The sequence below is a fragment of the Pantherophis guttatus genome, chromosome 2 (genome assembly GCF_059756535.1).
Source record: "Pantherophis guttatus breed Tessera chromosome 2, ASM5975653v1, whole genome shotgun sequence".
NCBI classification, from domain to species: Eukaryota; Metazoa; Chordata; class Lepidosauria; order Squamata; family Colubridae; genus Pantherophis; species Pantherophis guttatus.
Genome location: NC_142064.1, coordinates 266,300,961 through 266,319,673, shown reverse-complemented (window position 1 = coordinate 266,319,673; position 18,713 = coordinate 266,300,961). Strand labels below are relative to the sequence as shown.

The 18,713-nt window shown below is 42.5% G+C and overlaps 1 protein-coding gene and 1 pseudogene across 3 annotated transcripts in view; both read right to left on the bottom strand.

Annotated features, from left to right (window-relative positions):
• The window catches only part of LOC132711714 (uncharacterized), a 37,021-nt gene extending 32,686 nt beyond the window's left edge, over nt 1–4,335 (bottom strand). For both annotated transcript variants that reach the window (XM_087884355.1, XM_087884358.1), the window contains exon 1: nt 3,991–4,335. The gene's annotated coding sequence lies outside the window, so the exon portion shown is untranslated. The remainder of the gene's footprint in view (nt 1–3,990) is intronic.
• A 2,436-nt stretch (nt 4,336–6,771) lies between these two features.
• Nucleotides 6,772–17,094, bottom strand: LOC132710046 (uncharacterized; annotated as a pseudogene). The gene is made up of 2 exons (XR_015731769.1): nt 17,007–17,094; nt 6,772–10,693 (listed from the first exon to the last, which is right to left on the bottom strand). The product of XR_015731769.1 is annotated as an uncharacterized LOC132710046 (transcript).
• Nucleotides 17,095–18,713: the final 1,619 nt, after the last annotated feature.

Here is an 18,713-nt window from a genome sequence, read left to right as displayed (position 1 = left end):
GGATCCCTTTCTGATATGTCTCCCTCTGAAGAATAGGCTGCCCCCTCCCCCCTTTCTGTGTCAGCCCACCTCAATTGTGGTTGTATGTCGAGGATTACCTGCAGCATCTGTTGGAAGAAATATCTTTCTGGGTTCAGTTCCAAGTGGGGAAAAAGACACTGGATTCATGGAAGTTGCTTGGAAAGAAGGTTAATGGTGGACAGGATCGCATGCCTTGAAGATGTTGGGTGAAGAAAAAAAAAGGGAAGAGATGCTGAGAGTGCCTGAGTTTTATACTCTCTCTGGGCTTTTGAATTTGAGCTTGTCTGATTGGTTGCATGACTCCCATGGGGCCATGCAGGGGCAATCTGTAGGCTGTCCTGAGTCCCATGCTTGGTTGAGCCTTGCTGTGTGATGTAATCTTCCCAGCTGCCATGTGGAGAGTTCTGTTGCTAGGTGGGTAGAGGGCTAATCCTACCTTTGTTGGATCTTGGGTGAGAGCATTTGCCTATGAATAGATCTAGCAATCTCTTTATCTCTTAAGTGAGGATGATAGGGGCTATTAATAGTGAGTCCATTTCCTGCTTAAAAACATGTTTCTCCATTTGTCATTCAGGGAAATATAATATTCTGCTTTTTTAATATTTCCTGAAATATTTCAGTCTTCTAGGAGAGGGGTGGGTGCTAACTTCCTACATATCTTTTTATCTCCATTCTTGCACACCCTAAAGAATTGCTCTGAGCAACCTCCTCAATTTCCAGAGGAGCTACATTTCCACCTCGATTATTCCAAGGCAGGCACCTTGGGCAAAGCCCTTGGAGGGTGTTACTTTGTAAAAAGCTGATCTAGAGATTCCTGATCCTTTTTTGGTGTGACTCTCAGTGAAGATCAAAAATGCTCTACATCCTGTTAGAAGAAAAATCCAGGTCCAGTTCCAAGCTGGGAATAAAATGGAGGCTGTTTAAGCAACAAAGTCTGTTTATTGATGAGCTGAACCAACCTGTGGTTCCAGGTAGCTGACGGACTGGCTGAATGAGTGGATGGATGTTTATAGCTGTAGGAAGTGTAGGACGTTAGTACCCACCCTTTTCCTAGAGGAATGAAATATTTTGGGAAATATTAAAAAGGCAGAATATTATGTTTCCCTGCATGAGAAATGGAGAAGCATGTTTTAAAGACAAAGCAACTCCCACCTTCCTGCCAGCCCCCCTTTTGTCAATAGGCCAGAGCAGTGGTGGGATTCTGCCGGTTCTAGGCAGTTCGGCTGAACCGTTTGTTAAATTGCTGGTTTGTCCCACCCCTTGCCCCGCCCCTCTGCACCACTGGGTGAGGGGTGGGCGAGCCAGCAATTGAACAAACAGTTCAGTGTTTTTTATAATTTTATTGGCCTCGCAACTGCCACGGGGCTTCAAAGGGCCACCCTAGAGCTAATCAGTGTTAAAAGAAAACAAATGAGTAGACCAACGCCTGCAAAAATAAATGGGTAGATCCAATGGTGGGATTCTACTTTGGTAGAACCAGTTGTTAAGTAGTTAAGTAGTTAAGCCAGTGGTTGCCAAAGTGGGCGCCCCTGGGGGGCGGTGGAATGCCTTAGGGGGCGGTAAGAGGCAAGGGGGGCGGCAGGGGGGGCTAAGTGGCAAGGAGGGTGGCTCCCACCCTTTGGCCTGTGCCTCGCAGCACTGTTGCTATCTGCAAAGAGTGCTGGAGCAGATTTTTTTCCCCCTAGCTATGCTGAAAAAGCGAAACTGAAAGTAAAGCAGGGTCTTTGCTGCAAGGTGACAAAATGAGGCAGAGAGAGATTTCTTTTTCTTTTTCCTCACCAAAAAAGGTAGGTGCAAAACTGCAAACAATGGAAAATTTAGGGCAAGAGAGGAGAGTTCAAGATTTTAAAACACACACAAAAAAAGCTTACTTAACTAGGGAATTGTAATAATTGAGATACTATTAATTGTATATTGTGTTGAAAGCAGAAATGGTTAAGCTGTGGTTTGGAGGAATATATGGGGGAAATTATTTGGTTTATTATTATTGGTAAATATAATTAATTGATTTGTAAGAAATTGGATTGCATGGAAATAATTGGAATATTCATGTTCATATTGATTAATATACAAAAAAAGATAGTTATATAACTAATTGATTTATATTAAAATGTTGAATTTGTATTAAAGAACTAATATTACATAATTAACCAATGTGAGGATGAATATAAAAATAGATGACAATGGGAAGGGGTATAATATAGAAGGGAAAAATTGAATTTGATTAAGATTAGAGATGAGGATGAAGGGTAATATTGGTTTTTTTAAAAAATAGATGAGGAATAAATATGGCAAAAAGGAAATATAGAAATTGTAAATTTAATTGAAATGACTAAACACTATTTAAATTTGTGAACTGGCCAAATACTCTGTTCAAAGAAAATACATTATATGTTTGTATGTGTGTTTCTAATTATTGCTATTTATTCATATTTGTTCTCTTTTATTCTTTAAAGTTTAACAATTCATTCTTTATCTTAATATCTTTATATTTATTTGGGGTTGGCTTTCTTGCCTTTCATCTTTTTTATTGTACAGCAATTTTTCTCCTGAAACCTACCACCTCTGTCTTTTCTTTCCTTTTTACTTTCTCTTCCCCCCTTCTTCTCCTCCCTACTTCCTCTTTCTGCTTCTCCTCCTCTCTTCCTCCCTCTCTTACCTTCGCTCCTACTCTAACTTCCCTTCCCTTCCTTCATCCCTCTCTATTGCTGCATCCTTTTATGCATATGGACTACTCAGAGGGCTGAAAAAGTTATTTTTGACTGGTCCTCGCACTTACGACTGTCCTCACATTTTACGTTTTTGCCCTATCTTGTCACCATGATGAAGAGAAGCAGTTGTGAAATGAGTGACACGGTTGTTAAGAATGCCGCAACGGGCATAAATGTGAGGATGGTCATAAGTGCGAGGACTGGTCAGAAAGGACTTTTTTCAGCCCTCTGAGTAGTCCCTATGCAGATAGCTACGCCCACCCGGTCACATGACCAGCTAGCCACGCCCACCCGGTCACATGACCAGCTAGCCACGCCCACCCGGTCACATTAACACCAAGCCACACCCCCAACTAAGCCATGCCGACAGAACCGGTTGTTAAAGAAATTGAATCCCATCACTGGGCCAGAGGCAGAAACTCAATCTTTGTCAATGCAACACAATAGGACCCATTTAGGGACAGAAGCTAACACAACAGGACCCATCTAGGACAGAAACTCACCACATGGCACCTGGAAAGATTACATCAGCCAGCAAGGCTAGCTAAGACCCCCACCGACCTATGTGCTCCCACAGAGAGGGCCTCCTCGGGGTGACATCAGCCAAACAATGTAGGCTGGCGATCCCCAGGGGGAGGGCCTTCTCTGTGGGGGCACCTACCCTCTGGAATCAGCTGCCCCCTGAGATAAGGAGGATCCAAGACCTCGGTGCCTTCCGCCGTGCCCTTAAAACTTTCTTTTTTCAGCAAGCCGGGCTGGCTTAACATATTTTTTAATATTTTTTTAATTTTTAATTGGTTTGTTATCTTAAATTGGGGCCAAATTAATATCCTTTTAATTGTTTTTTAATGTTTATATTCTATGTTTTTATCTGGCTGCATACCGCCCTGAGTCCCTCGGGAGAAGGTGCGGTATATAAATTCAAGATAAAATAAAAATAAATAAATAAATAAAACCAATCAAGGTACACTTTCAGGGCCCCAGGAAGTTCAAAGCCAGAGACAGCATAAAAACCCAGGGACTCGCTGTATGTCGCCCCTTTTCTGTTCAGGAACTCAACCATGTGATCCTGTCCACCATTAAACCATCTTTCCAAGCAGTCTCCATGTTTCCAGTGTCTTTCCCCACTTGGAGCTGAACCCAGAAGGATATTTCTTCTTACAGAAGTTAGCACCCACCCCTCTCCTAGAAGAATGAAATATTTTAGGAAATATTAAAAAGGCAGAATATTATGTTGTCGAGCCCTGGCTTGCCATACCTGGGGGCTGCCGGGGGCGGTGTGACGGCTGCGGGAGTGGCGTGGCTTCAGCACCTGACGTCCCAGGTGCTCCCAACGGCTTCTTGCTCCTTTGGCCAGTGGGCCCTTTTCCATCAGCTGAGTGGTGTTGATGGTGGCACAGTGGAAGGGCGGAGGACTGTGAATCGCCGTTTCGTAGCTTCTGTGGTTCCTAATGGCTGCGCCTGCGCCATGATAGCCAGGGAGACCAAGAGGAGGAATAAACACAGCCGGATGCTGGCTATGGAGGTGGACTGGGCCGTGGGCATGCCTATGTTAATTCAGAGCTATTTACAACGCTGGCAGTAGCTCCCAGCGCTGACTTTGTATCTGCCAAACTCAATCCTGCCGGACTGCGGCCGCATTAAAACCTGCAGCAAGTAACCTTGTTTCCGAGTTTGATTTGCCTGGAAAGGAACGCCTGTGATATATTTCCCTGGATGAGAAATGGAGAAACATGTTTTTTTAGGCAGGAAAAAACTCACTCTTAATAGCCCCCACCCTCCTCAATAGCCCACAGCAGATGTCTGCACTTAAGAGATAGCTAGGTCTATTCCTAACCAAATGCCCTCACCCAAAATCCAACAAAGGTAGGATTAGCCCTCTAATCCTAACTGGAGCGGAATTGGTGAACACTGTATGGAACTGGGTGAGAAGAATCCTTTTTATTTAATGTGTAACTCCAAAAGAATATCCAGGAAAAGAGAGACTCATAATTATTTTTAAAATGGCTGCGACTTAACACCTTGAGTAAAACTTTAAAATGGAAGGAAAAAGAATCAAAGGTAAGAAAACAGAAAATTTGCTAAAAATACAGAAAGTTGGATTTTCAAATTGGACAGGCGTTTGTTTTGGATAGGCATTTTAAAATGCTAGAGTTATTTACATAAAAAGCTAACCATATTTATATTTTGGAGTATTCCAGTAAAATTGGATAAAAATGGTTAATATTGAAATCTGATTTAAGATTGCCACCTGCTGCCAAAGGAAGGTACAACATATTCCCAAAATCCTGGAAAGACTTGGCTCTTGGAGATCTAAGTGTGATAATAACATTAATGACGGTTAATCTTGAATATGTTTGAATAATATGGTGATGGGTATAAAAATAACATATTGAAATATTGAAGAATCAAACAATGGAAGATTATAACTTAACCTAAATATATGTATTATTAATAGAACTATATAAATTTGTTAAATGTAACAAATATGATTACCAACGTTCTATTTGTAGTAAAAGGAATGATATTCAGAATTTGATCAGCATAAAAACAAGATACTAAAATATTGAACAACTTAATAAGGAATGATTAGAATTTAACAAAAACATGTGTATTATTAGAATTATGTAACGTTAAACGTAAATATGATAAATATTTTATTTGTAGTAAAATGTGACTAGAAAGGGAATATTTTTAAATATAACAGTGACATAACTAAAAATTAGAGAGGGGATAAACCACGGAAGATTATAATTTAATATAAATGTGTGTATTACTATTAGAACTATATAAGTCTTAAATACAACAAATATAATTATTAATATTTTATTTGTAGTAAAAGGAGTGACATTTAGTATATGGAGATTGGCATAAAAATAACATACTGAAATATCGAATAATCAAATAATGAAAGATTATAATTGAACAAAATAGGTGTATTATTACTAAAACTATATGATTGTCAACTGTATTAAATATGAAGAATATTGTTTTATTTGTACCAAAATGTAAGACACTCCGGTGTCACACTGTTCACATAACAATATGTTTGTAAAAATATTTTAAAAAAAAGACTTGGGGAAAAAAAAAGAATTTGGGTGGTACAAAATGTAAATTTTAATCCCATCACTGGAGATGAAGGTCTTTCTTAATGAATACAAACTATCTGCTGGGGGCTATTAAGAAAGACTGCTTTCTTTCTTTAAAAGCCTGTTTCTCCATTTCTCCTTTTGGGACATATAATATTCTGCCTCTATAAACGATTTCCTGTGGCTCCTTGTTGTGGCCCCCCAGCTGCCAGGGGAGACCTGTTCCAGATGCACATATGCACAGAGCACTTAGGAGAGGTGAAAAAAGGAGGACAAGGAGTCCACTCAGGAAGCAAATGCTGAATGGCTCCTCCCTGGGAGTAAATAGAAGGAAAGGGGAGTGGTTGTTGTAGGAGACAACAGTCCTTTTTCTGGAGATTTTGCTCATTGTGTTTCATGCAACAAAGACTGCTTGCCAGAACTTAATTTGCAGCCTTTTCGTTGGGAGCTCAAGGCTTTGCAATTATCCTGAGGAACTGATAATTGATTGCTTATTTGTACCCTATAACTATCATTAACTGCTGTACCTTATGATTCTTGATGAACGTATCTTTTATGTACACTGAGAGCATATGCACCAAGACAAATTCCTTGTGTGTCCAATCCCACTTGGCCAATAAAAATTCTATTCTATTATATTCTATGTGTAAAGCTACATTACTTAAAGGTAATTTGTATGGTTTCTCTCCTGTATAATTCTGAGTGAAATCTTTCCCACAATCAGGACATTCAAAGGGTTTCTCTCCTGTGTGAGTCCTCTGGTGTATCACAAGGTGGGAATTTGTAATGAAACGTTTCCCACAATCAGGACAGTAATATGATTTCTTTCCTGTGTGCATCCTCTAGTGTCACACCAGGTTGGCATTCTGACTGAAAGTTTTCCGACAATCAGAACATTCAGAGAGTTTTCCCCACCTGTGAGTTCTCTGATATATCACCAAGTTGCCATACTTGCAAAAGCGTTTACTTCATTGGGAGCAGCTACAGGGTTTCTCTCCTGTGTGAGTCCTTTCATGAACCACAAGGGAGGTAATCTAACTAAAACTTTTTCCACATTTGGATAATTTTTATGGCTTTCCTCCAGTATGTGTCTGGTTCCTAACGGAGATCAGGACATCATCGAAATAGGGCATGACACCTGGAATGCCCTGGAGCAGTCGCTCCATTAGGTTCTGAAATATTCCTGAAATTGGAGGTGGCGGCATTTAAAAGCTCTCCAATGGTTCTAAGATGCCTTGAGCTATTAATTTATCAAGCTCCTCGTCCACTTTTGGACAGAACGCAAGGGCATCATTCTAGGTTTCAGGTGAACAGGGGCAACCCGTGTGTCCAAATGGAAAGAAATGGGACTCCCCTTATATTTACCCAAGGTGCCATTGAAAACGTCTGTGAATTCCTTGGTTAACTCTGCTAAGTCATCTGAAGAGGTTGAATGGATGCCAGATATGCTGAGTCCCAAAGCCTGGAACCAATCTAACACTAATAGTCTAGGTAGGGCCCCATCCACGATGACAAGCTGCAGTGGGCCGGTGAAGTTGGAGCTTTCAACCTGAAAACAGCCCCTTCCCAAAACTGGAATAGAGTTTCCTTGATAGTCCTGAAGCCTGATGTTGCAGTGATGTAAGCATTTTTTAGAAATGTTGAGCACCAACCTTTTGAGGGTGCACCAGAAAATGATTGATTTTGAAGAGCCGGTGTCTACCTCCATCTTGCACAGGGCACCCTCTATTTTGACGATGAGGTAAAGCTTGTTGTTGGGGGACCCAGTAGTGGCATGGCTAACAGCTTCCTCAGTGGCAAGGGTCGCGGGAGATTGCGAAACAGTCTTGCCTTGATATTTGTGATCTGTTGTGTGGTCGTCTGATGTAGGAACGCTTGGGTGGCTTATCCCAATGGTTTTGCTGGTCAGCAGCAGGCAGAGGGGCACAGCAGACCTTGGCCAAGTGACTTTTCTTGCCACACCGATGCCAGATGGAGGTTTTGAACTTGCAGGTTGCCCTCCATTGCATGGAGTCTGAGGGAATTTTTTTTCTGATGTTCATTTTATTCCGATTAATGTCCTGAGGCGGCTAACATCACCATCATCATTGGAGGTCTCATCCAGGTCGCTGTTATCTTTGTGATTAACTGCTGTGGTTTGGCCGGCAGGAACAGCCCCAAAATGGGACTTTTGTATTTCAGCTTATTATTAGACATCTCAGAGGCACGGGTTTAATCAAGTGTGGTCTGGAGATTGAACTCGGTCTGCGCTAACAGGTGGCGTTGCAACTGCAGGTCGTTCACACCACATATTAGCTACTCTAGAAGGGAATCATCCAGGTCGTGAAAAACACAGTCTAGGGTGGTCCGTAGGGAGGCCATATACTGATTAATGGGCTCTTCTGCATCCTTTGACGGAACGCGAATCGCTGAGATATTCATGATGGAACTGGGGCGTAATGGTTCCTCAATTTCTTGAGCAGAACTTTCCAAGGCACGGTATGGATGGCTTGAGGGGCAACCAAAGCCCTAGCCATTCCAAACATTTCGGGGCAACATGAGTTTAAAAAGTGAGCTCTCTTCCAGCTACTTGACAGTTTGGTGAGATCGTTTGCCGCAGGAAACACTCGGATCTTTCCAAATACACATCCCAGGTCTCGGTGACCGGGCTAAAAGCCACAAATGGGTTCAGTGTAGCCATCCTGAAAAGGACAAGCGGCTGTGGAGATTGCTTCAGTGACTAGGCAGCATTCAGCTCAACATATCTTCGCTCAGCTCCGTGACTCAGCCTGTCATTCACCTCAGATATCCCACCTTCGTCACCAGTATTACATACTAAGTGCAGGTTGGCGATTGACTAAGGCGAGACAGTTGTTTGAATGATAACCCTTTATTGAACGACCTAACAAGGTAACAAGTAGAATGAGGCAAACCCAGAAAGACCTGGCACTTTACTGTCTGACAGCTCTTTATATACTTTGCTGTCAGACAGCTAGCCAATGGCGAGGCTGTGCTCTCCCGTCCTGACCCAGGCAATTCAAATGCGCCTCTACGTTGGCATGCTCCACGTTCGATGTGGTAGCCTCGAAGACACAACAGTTTCCCTCCTGTATGTATCCTCTGGTGTCTCATCAGGTTAAAACGGTGACTTTTCACACAATCCAGACATTCAAAGGGTTTCTCTCCTGTGTGGGTCCTTTGGTGGTTCACCAGGTTGAAATTCTGACTGAATTTTTTCCCACACTGTGGACATCCATATGGTTTTTCTCCTGTGTGAGTCCTCTGGTGTTTCACCAGGTCAGAACAGTAAGTGAAACTTTTCCCACACTCTGGTCACTCGTATGGCTTCACTCCTGTATAACTCCTCTGGTGTATCAGTAGATCAGAATTCCAACTGAAATTTTTTCCACAATCTGGACATTCATATTGTTTCTCTCGTGTGAGTCCTCTGGTGTTTCACCAGTTTGGAATTCTCACAATTTTTCCCCACAAACCGGACATTCAAAGGGTTTCTCCCCTGTGTGAGTCCTTTGGTGTATCAACAAGCTGGACCTATGACAGAAACTTTTCCCACAATCAGGATGATCAAAGGGTTTCTCCCATGTGAATCCTCTGGTGTTTCACCAGGCCGGAATTCTGACTGAATTGTTTCCCACAAACAGGACATTCAAAGGGTTTCTCTCCTGTGTGAGTCCTCTGGTGTTGAACTAAATTGGAATTGTGACTGAAACTTTTCCCACAATCAGGACATTCAAAGGGTTTCTCTCCTGTGTGAGTCCTCTGGTGTTGAATCAAATGGGAATTCAAACTGAAATGTTTGCCACAATCAGAACATTCAAAGGGTTTCTCTCCTGTGTGAGTCCTCTGGTGTTGAACCAGATTGGAATTCAAACTGAAACGTTTGCCACAATCAGAACATTCAAAGGGTTTCTCTCCTGTGTGAGTCCTCTGATGAATCAGCAGGCTTGAATTCTGACTGAAACCTTTCCCACAATCAGGACATTCAAAGGGTTTTTCTCCTGTGTGAGTCCTCTGGTGATCCAACAGGTGGGAATTTGCAATGAAACTTTTCCCACAATCAGGACATTCAAAGGGTTTCTCTCCTGTGTGAGTCCTCTGGTGTTGAACTAAATTGGAATTCTGACTGAAACTTTTCCCACAATCAGGACATTCAAAGGGTTTCTCTCCTGTGTGAGTCCTCTGGTGTATCACCAGGTGGGAATTTGCAACGAAACTTTTCCCACAATCAGTACAGTCATACGATTTCTTTCCTGTGGGCATCTTCTACTGTACCACCAGATTGGAATACTGCATTGGGAGCAGCTATAAGGCTTCTCTCCTGTGTGGGTCCTTTCATGAATAATCTAACTAAATCGTTTCCCACATTCGGATAATTTGTATGGCTTTTCTCCAGCATGGATCCTGTTATTCATAATCTGTGATTTGCTATGCGTGCTTTTCCCACAATAGGCACATCTATGGAGCTTTTCCACCACTGATGTTCTTGAAGAAGTCAAAAATATGTGATCTTTTGTTGCATGGAGCTTTGATTCAAGCTACTGTTTTCTTCCTCACGGGGCAAGGCTTGCATTACTGTCTACCTTTTGTGGCTATTCAATTATCTTTTTTCTCCTCACTCACCTCTAGATATTTCCCTCTTTTTCTGAATGGAAAAAAATAATCTCCTTTGACCTTTTCACGTAATCTATTGTTGAGTTCTGCATACTCTACTTTTCCAGTTTGAAATCTCTTCTTGATTTTCTCCCCTTTGTCTCTCACCAACTGGGGAAAGAGAAGAATTGTGTGCTTTTCTGAGGGCTCAATTTGCTTTCATTTTCAAAGTTGCTGGTAATTCTCAGTTGTCCGGAGTGCTCTTATTGGTATCTTCTTCATCTGTAAAATTTAAATAAAAGTGTAAGTTTAAAATTGTTTCTTTATAAAATGGTTACAGAACATGTGAAAAAAGTATACATTACAAATAAAAAGCAAACATGCCATAATGCTGAAATAGTTTCTAATGTTAATTATGATTCATTTGACACATTGAAGATTAATGAGTTCCAAGTTCAAATATACATTCAAATAAAAATACACTTTATACACTTTATACACTTTATACAAAAATACACTTGTTGACTTGGGTCAATCACATATTCTTCATACTGTGATTATTGGGTAGAATCTCTGTAATTCAGATAAATGGTTTACCAAACATGCTATTTGTCTTTCTTCGGTGTGTTTCTGGCCAGAGGGATGCAATTCATGCCGCCACTGCCATTATTGTTATTAAGTTCGGTGGCTGTGGCTGTGGCAGTGCGGCCACCACTGCCACTGGTGGCAGTTTTGGTGGCAGCTTTGCCATCACTCACCGTGACCAGCGGTGCTTGTTTGGCCCGCTGTCAGCGTTCCAAATTAGGCTCTCTTCCAACGCTGACATGAACGAGATTAAGCAGAGAGCAGAAGTTTGATTTATTGCTGAGATGAACTTTTACCTAGTTTTTTGTATGTTACAGATAGTGTTTCCTGGGTGACGAGGGTGGGGGCCACATTCCTGTGAAAAGAACGTGCCGGGATGTAGAGATGGATCTGCATGATGGCCAATGGGACATTGGGGTTGGAGAGCGGAAGAGGAGGGGGTTGGAAGGAGGGGCCAGTTTGGCTGCAACTTGAATCAGGAATGTCGGATTCTGCTACTCTTAAAATAAAAGTGATTCATTAGAGACTTTGCGCTTGAGAATGAAGTTTATTTAAGATAGCACCGAAACCTGACAGACAGCCAAACTCTCCTCCAAATCCAGGCTGGCTGAGTTTAAATCATCCCGTTCCCTCCCAGACATCTGGTCGGACGGACTATGGCTGAAGCCAAGCTCTCGGAGGAAAGCCTGCTTCAAGAAACGGGAGGAGCAGAAGCGGTCATGATTCCAGCCAACTTGGAAAATACAAAGGTTCAACTTTCTCCGCCTTCCCTCCCCGCAGAACTTCAAGCAAAGAAACGTGAGCCAGATAAGTACCCGGGGACTGTGCCAAAAGCCTTAGAGGCGGAATTTCCTTTTGCAAATGTAAAAGATAAAGAAAAACCCCTAAGTGAATTGGGAAGGGCGAGCTGGGGATGGGAATGGCAGCGAAGCTCAGACAAGGCAGCACCTCCCTACCCCAGGATGAGAGATGAGGCAGAGGACTATCAACACCAAGGCCGGCCCTCCAGAACTCAGCACAGAGAGGAGAGGGCAGAGAGGGAGGAGCCACCCCAGGTCAGAGGGAAGTTCGATGGTGACCCAGACAACCTCGCCCAATTCCTCGATTCAGCTGAGATATACATAGAGCGGTTCGGACGCCTCTACCCTTTCCCCAGAGCCCTAGTGAATGCTATCTCGGAAGGGCTGGAGGGAGAAGCAAAGAGGTGGTTAGCATCACTCTACAAAAACAGGGCCCCCCAGCTACAAGATGCGGATGGGTTCTTGCAACTATTGAGAGCCCATTATGAGGAGGAGGAGGAGGACCCCTATGTGGAAGACGAGCTCAGAAACCTAATGCAGAGGGGGAAGCCTATCAGAGAGCATATCCGTGAATTCAGGAGAGTCATTGGGACACTGCCTCCCCTACCAGAGCGATTGCTGGTGTATTTTTTTAGAACAAGCCTAGATAAAAGAATTTCCCAAGTGACTGCCTATCGTGACATCCCAAACCGACTCGCTGAATGGTTCCGGGTAGCGATAAAAGTCGACAGAGGGCTGCGGGCGAGTGACACGTCAAAACCACCAGAGGGAAAGGAGAGAGGCCGACCAGACCAGGGGCCACTCAACAGACGAGAAACCCCAACGTCACAGCCCTCCTACAGACCAACTGCCCCACGGAGCCCACTGAAATGCTACAGATGTGGAGGAAGCGGCCACATAGCAGCAAGATGTGGAATGCCTAGACCGGGACCAGCTCCACCGCCCAAAGCACGACTGGAACGAGGGCCCAAGCGCGTCACCCACGTACCGCGGGAAGCTCCCCAAATCCCGGAGTTTTTCGCTCATTTGACCGAAACCAGAGGAATCACAGATGAGGGAGATCAGTCCCCCGAACCCTATGACACTGAGGACGAAGGCGAGGATGACCTGATGGTGAGTGGACCCGTCCATCCTTTTCTTTTCCCCATACGCCTAACAGCCCCCAAAACAGGGGCCCAAGAGACTTTCCAAGCCCTAATAGACTCGGGTAGCACACGGTGCCTAATCAACCTACCCACAGTTCTAAAATTGGGAATCCGAGCTAAACAGCTCAAACAACCAATTCGCTTCGAGCAAGTTCATGGGTCCCTAGTGGGAGGAGCGTACGCCACACACTTGACTGAACCCGTGAGACTAGAACTCGCAGATCACTGGGAGACGATCCGCTTCATAATAGCCCCCAAGATGACAGAACCAGTCATATTGGGACTCTCGTGGCTCGACAAATGGGGCCCAATCATTTGGTGGCAAGAGGGAACCCGCAGGCTGAGAATAGCAAAGGGGCCCCAACCCCTGCCGCCCCGACCAGAAGAATTCCCTCCCACGCTGAAACCCCAAAGCAGCCCTCCACTACAGAAGAAAACACCACCAACACAAGGGTCCCTCCCAGAAGGTGCAGCAAAGCAATTGGCAGCCGCACCCACCACCGCTTGTAACGCAAACCAGATCCCAAGGGAGTACCAAGACCTTGCAGGGGTATTCAGCGAGGCCACGAGGGGGTCTTAGCTAGCCTTGCTGGCTGATGGTCACATGTGCTTCCCAGGTCACATGCTTCCCAGGTCACGTGTGGTGAGTTTCGGTTGCTATATGGGGCCCATTGTGTTAGTTTTTGTTGCTATTGTGTTGCAAATGTCCTTTGACAAAGGATTGACTTTCTGCCTCTGGCCCATTAACAAAGGGTGGGGGGCAGGAAGGTGGGAGCTGCTTTGTCTGTAAAATATGCTTCTCCATTTCTCATCCAGGGAAATATAATATTCTGCCTTTTTAATATTTCCCAAAATATTTCATTCTTCTAGGAAAGGGGTGGGTGCTAACCTCCTACAACTGTTTAAATTTGTGAACCGGCCAAATACTCTGTTCAAAGAAAATACGTTGTATGTTTGTATGTGTGTTTCTAATTATTGCTATTTATTGCTATTTGTTCTCTTTTATTCTTTAACAATTCATTCTTTATCTTAATATCTTAATATTTTTGGGGGTTGGCTTTCTTCCCTTTCATCTTTTTTATTGTACAGCAATCTTTCTCCTCAAACCTACCACCTCTGTCTTTTTTTCCTTCTTCCTTTCTCTTTCTCCTCCTCTCTTCCTCCCTCTCTTACCCTCACTCCTACTCTAATTTCCCTTCCCTTCCTTCATCCCTTTCTATTGCTATATCCTTTTATGGATATGGACTACTCAGAGGGCTGAAAAAGTTATTTTTGACTGGTCCTCGTACTTTTGACCAGTCCTCAAATTTACGACTGTCCTCACATTTTACGTTTTTTGCCCTATCTTATCACCATGTTGAAGAGAAGCAGTTGTGAAATGAGTGACATGGTTGTTAAGAATGCTGCACAGGCATAAATGTGAGGATGGTCATAAGTGTGAGGACCAGTCAAAAGTGCGAGGACCTGTCAGAAATGACTTTTTTCAGCCCTCTGAGTAGTCCCTATACAAATAGCCACGCCCACCCAGTCACATGACCTCCAAGCCACGCCCACAAAATAAGCCACGCCCACAGAACCGGTAGTAAAACAATTTAGAACCCACCCCTGGTTGGGGGTCACCACAACATGAGGAACTGTATTAAAGGGTTGCGGCATTAGGAAGGGTGAGAATCACTGATGTAGAGCATTGTAAGATTCAGTGGGCAAAGAACTTTGGATTTAATATAATGCTTGAACACTGGAAGAATACAACAGAATTACAGAGTTGGAAGGGACCTTGGAGGTCTTCTAGTCCTACCTCCTGCTCAGGGAGGAAGCTCTATACCAAATGGTTTTATGATGTTGGGATCTACCATTGAAGAAGTTCTCAAGAATGTATAAGGCACCTTGAATGTTGGAAAGGTAAATAAGAAATGTTATCATTTATGGTGGACATGTGACAAAGAAATATTCTATTAAGATTCACATCTTAATACAGAAGTTTCTTATAGAGAATATAATGATAAAACCAGAAAGTTTTCTTTTAGTAGATAAAGAAATTGAAAAAAATGAAACTTTGATGTTATATGTGTTGTTGGCATCAAGAATGCTATATGCACAAAAATGGAAGGATATTTTCATTCCCACAATGGATGAATGGCTGCAAAATCTGATGGTTAGCAGAGATGGTTTTGTGCAAAATGAGGAAAATTTGGTAAAACAAATTAGAGATCAAAAACAAATGCATATCAAAAGGTTGTATAATGCTTTATTGGAAATAGATTCAGAGACGGAACTGGTTAAAGATTGCATGATGAAATGGGCACAAAATTTTCAAGAGCCAGTGATGATGGAGATTTGGGAAAAGATTTGGATTAGAAATTTACACAAGCACAAAATTTAAGAGAAAACTTTTATAAAATGTTTTATAGAATGCACTTAGATCCCAAAAAACTATCATGTATGTATCCTAATGTGCAAGCTAAATGTTGGAGATGTGATTGTGATGATGCAACTTATTATCATATATGGTGGACTTGTAAAAAAATCAAAGCATTCTGGATAAAGATTTGGTGGGTGATGCAGAATATTTTTAAAAAAAGATTGAAATTTACTCCACACTTGTTTCTACTGGGTATAACTACGGACTGTACAGTTGTAGAGACTAAACTGATCCTGAATTTAATAACAGCAGCAAGATTGTTGATAGCACAACATTGGAAGAAGGACTTTTTGCCTACTATTGATGCTTGGATACTGAAAGTAACTAATTTAGCTGAAATGGCTAAAATCTCAGCATACTTGAAGGATCATACACAAGAAAGATATATATTGGATTGGAGAAGATGGATTGATTATATTCAAAATAAGTATCAGACTAAAAAATATCAAATAGCTTATGAATGAATCTTTAATGGTATAAGTGTTATATGAGTGATTTCAGAAGTATTATATCCAAGAAGCATGATTTTATCTATGGGGGGGTTAAGCATTTTTTTAAAGAGGGGATGTTAGTTTAATGGATAGTTAAGCAATTTAGTTTATTGTTAAAAAGTTAACTGAAATACCTTGTGTTCTGCTCTGGGAAGTCGGGGAGGGGGAGGGGGGATGGGTGGGAGGGTTGTGGGAAAATTGTGTTTTTTCTTGCTTAAAACTTTTTCAATAAAAAAAAAAGAATGCTATATGCACAAAAATGGAAGGATATTTTCATTCCTACAATGGATGAATGGCTGCAAAACCTGATGATTAGCAGAGATGGCTAAATTTACTGCTTTGATTAAAGAAAAGAACAGGATTAATTTTGTTTCTACATGGAAACCACTTTTGGACTTTGTTCCTGAGATAGAAAAAAATGAAAGTTTGATTTTGGGTTTTGTTGATTAAATACGTTTGTTGTTATACAAGTAGCTAGTTCATATTATCAGATAAAAGTAAACAGTTGAGGTTTTATATTATTATTCTACTGCACCAAAAGAGTCAAAGACAATGCTTTTCTTTTTCCTTTCCCCTTTCCTCTACACTTTCCTCTCTTCCTCCATTTTTCCATTATTTTTATTTCTTCTTTGTACTTCCGTATTTTACATTTTGATGAATTAATAAAATATTTGGTTAAAAAGAAATTCTTAACACTGCAAAGGGTTATTATGAAATATATCTAGAAGTCCTGGGAATGGATTATACAATTTAGATAGATGCATACAGAGAGAAGTACAAATAGACACTCCTACAAGTATGTATATATGTGGAGAATCCATGTGTTTTCTGCCTGAAAACTGTCCCAAAACCAAAAATGGTCACAGTCAAACCTTCCGTACTAATTTTAGAGATGTGGGGGCTTTAATTGATAAAATGATGCCTAAAGAAGAAATGAAAGAGCAACAAACATGACTGGGGGCTTGAGGCGAAAACATATGAAGAACAGTTGTAGGAATTGGGTAGATCTAGTCATGACCGCCAAGGTCCCATCCAACTCCGTTTTTCTATATTCTATTCTATGTTCCGGTTGCTTCTCTGCTTCCACGCAGCGGAGGAAATCAAGCAGCCCTTCCTGCTCCCAGCCTCTCCTCCGACCTGCCCTCCACTCACCCACCAGCTGCAGCTTCGGCTCTTGGAAGAGCAGAGAAGCCACTCGGCGCACCACCTTCCTCCCGTGAGCGATCCGGTAGATCCAGCCCTCCCCTCCCCTCCCTTCTCGCAATGCAGTGCTTGATGGTTTTAACTCCTTAAGGCTCAGCCCCAGATGCCTCTGTAGCGACGGCTTCCTAGGCGCCGATGTTGCCCATCTGACCGCCATCTCCCGATAGGAGGCCGTAAAACAGGCTCGTCCCGTCTCCACCTGTGAAGGCGTTTGCAAGACGTTTTCTCCGATTCCACGACCTCAAGTCACTTTCCACTCCTGGCAGCCAATGCGAGTGAAATAGTGGAACGTGACCCTACTTAACTTGGGAAGATTAGCTACAGGCTGAGCCTTAAACGCTCATAAAGTTATTAAAGAATTACAGAATAAGAGTTGGAAGGGACCAACTCTCCATGCAGGGACCCTATACTGTTCCGGACAAATGGCTCTCCAGTCGCCTCTTAAAAAACACGGGTGATGGAGCACCCACAACTTCTGGAGCCAAACCATTCCACTGATCAATTGTTCTGACTGACAGGAAGTTTCTCCTTGATTCTAGGTTGGATCCCTTTCTGATATGTCTCCCTCTGAAGAATAGGCTGCCCCCTCCCCCCTTTCTGTGTCAGCCCACCTCAATTGTGGTTGTATGTCAAGGATTACCTGTAGTATCTTTTTATCTTCATTCTTGCAGAGCCTAAAGAATTGCTCTGAGCAATCTTCCCAATGTCCTACCAATCGAGGAGGTAAATTTCCATCTTGATTATTCCGAGGCAGGCACCTTGGGAAAACCCTTGGAGGGTGCTTCTTTGTAAAAAGCTGATCTAGAGATACCCGATCTTTTTTTGTGTGTGACTTTCAGTGGAGATCAAAACTGCTCTACATCCTATTAGAAGAAAAATCCAGGTCCACTTCCAAGCTGGGAATAAATGGAGGCTGTTTAAGAAAGGAGGTCCGTTTATTGATGAGCAGAACCAGCCTGTGGTTCCAGGGCAGCTGACCGACTGGTTGAATGAGTGGATGGATCTTTATTGGTTTCTGTGATGCTGCTGGAGTTGTATAATGTAGTGAACTCTGTTTTGCTATTCTAATGGTGGTGGGTTAATCCTATTATATCCTGTTCTTAGATGTCCCAAAGGTGCTTTTTCAGAAGGCAATTGGACTTCCTTCTTTGTTTTCTTTTGAAGATGTTTCCCTTCTCATCGAAGAAGCTTCTTCATCTGTGACAGGATAGTGGGGAATGGAATCCTGTCAGAGCTGAAGGATCTTCTTGGATGAGAAGCAAAACATCTTCAAAAGTAAAATAAACAAACAACGAAGTCCAGTTGCCATCTGAAACAGCACCTTTGGGACAACCATGATCTGGATGACTGAGAATCTCTACAAACTCCTGTTCTTAGAATTTGGGTGGTGGAGAATGTAAATGTTAATGCCATCGCTGGAGATGAAAGTCTGTTAAGTTGTGAATTGGCTGGCCCAGTCTTCTTTAATGAACACAAAATCTGCTGGAGTCTATTAAGAAAGACTGAGTCTGCTTCCTTTAAAAGCATGTTTCTCCATTTGTTTTTTAGGGAAATATAATATTCTGCCTCTTAATATTCCCCAAAATATTTCATTCTTCCAGGTGTAGGGTCTTTCCCACAATCCCAAAACTTTGACTGATTTCCTGTAGTGCCCAA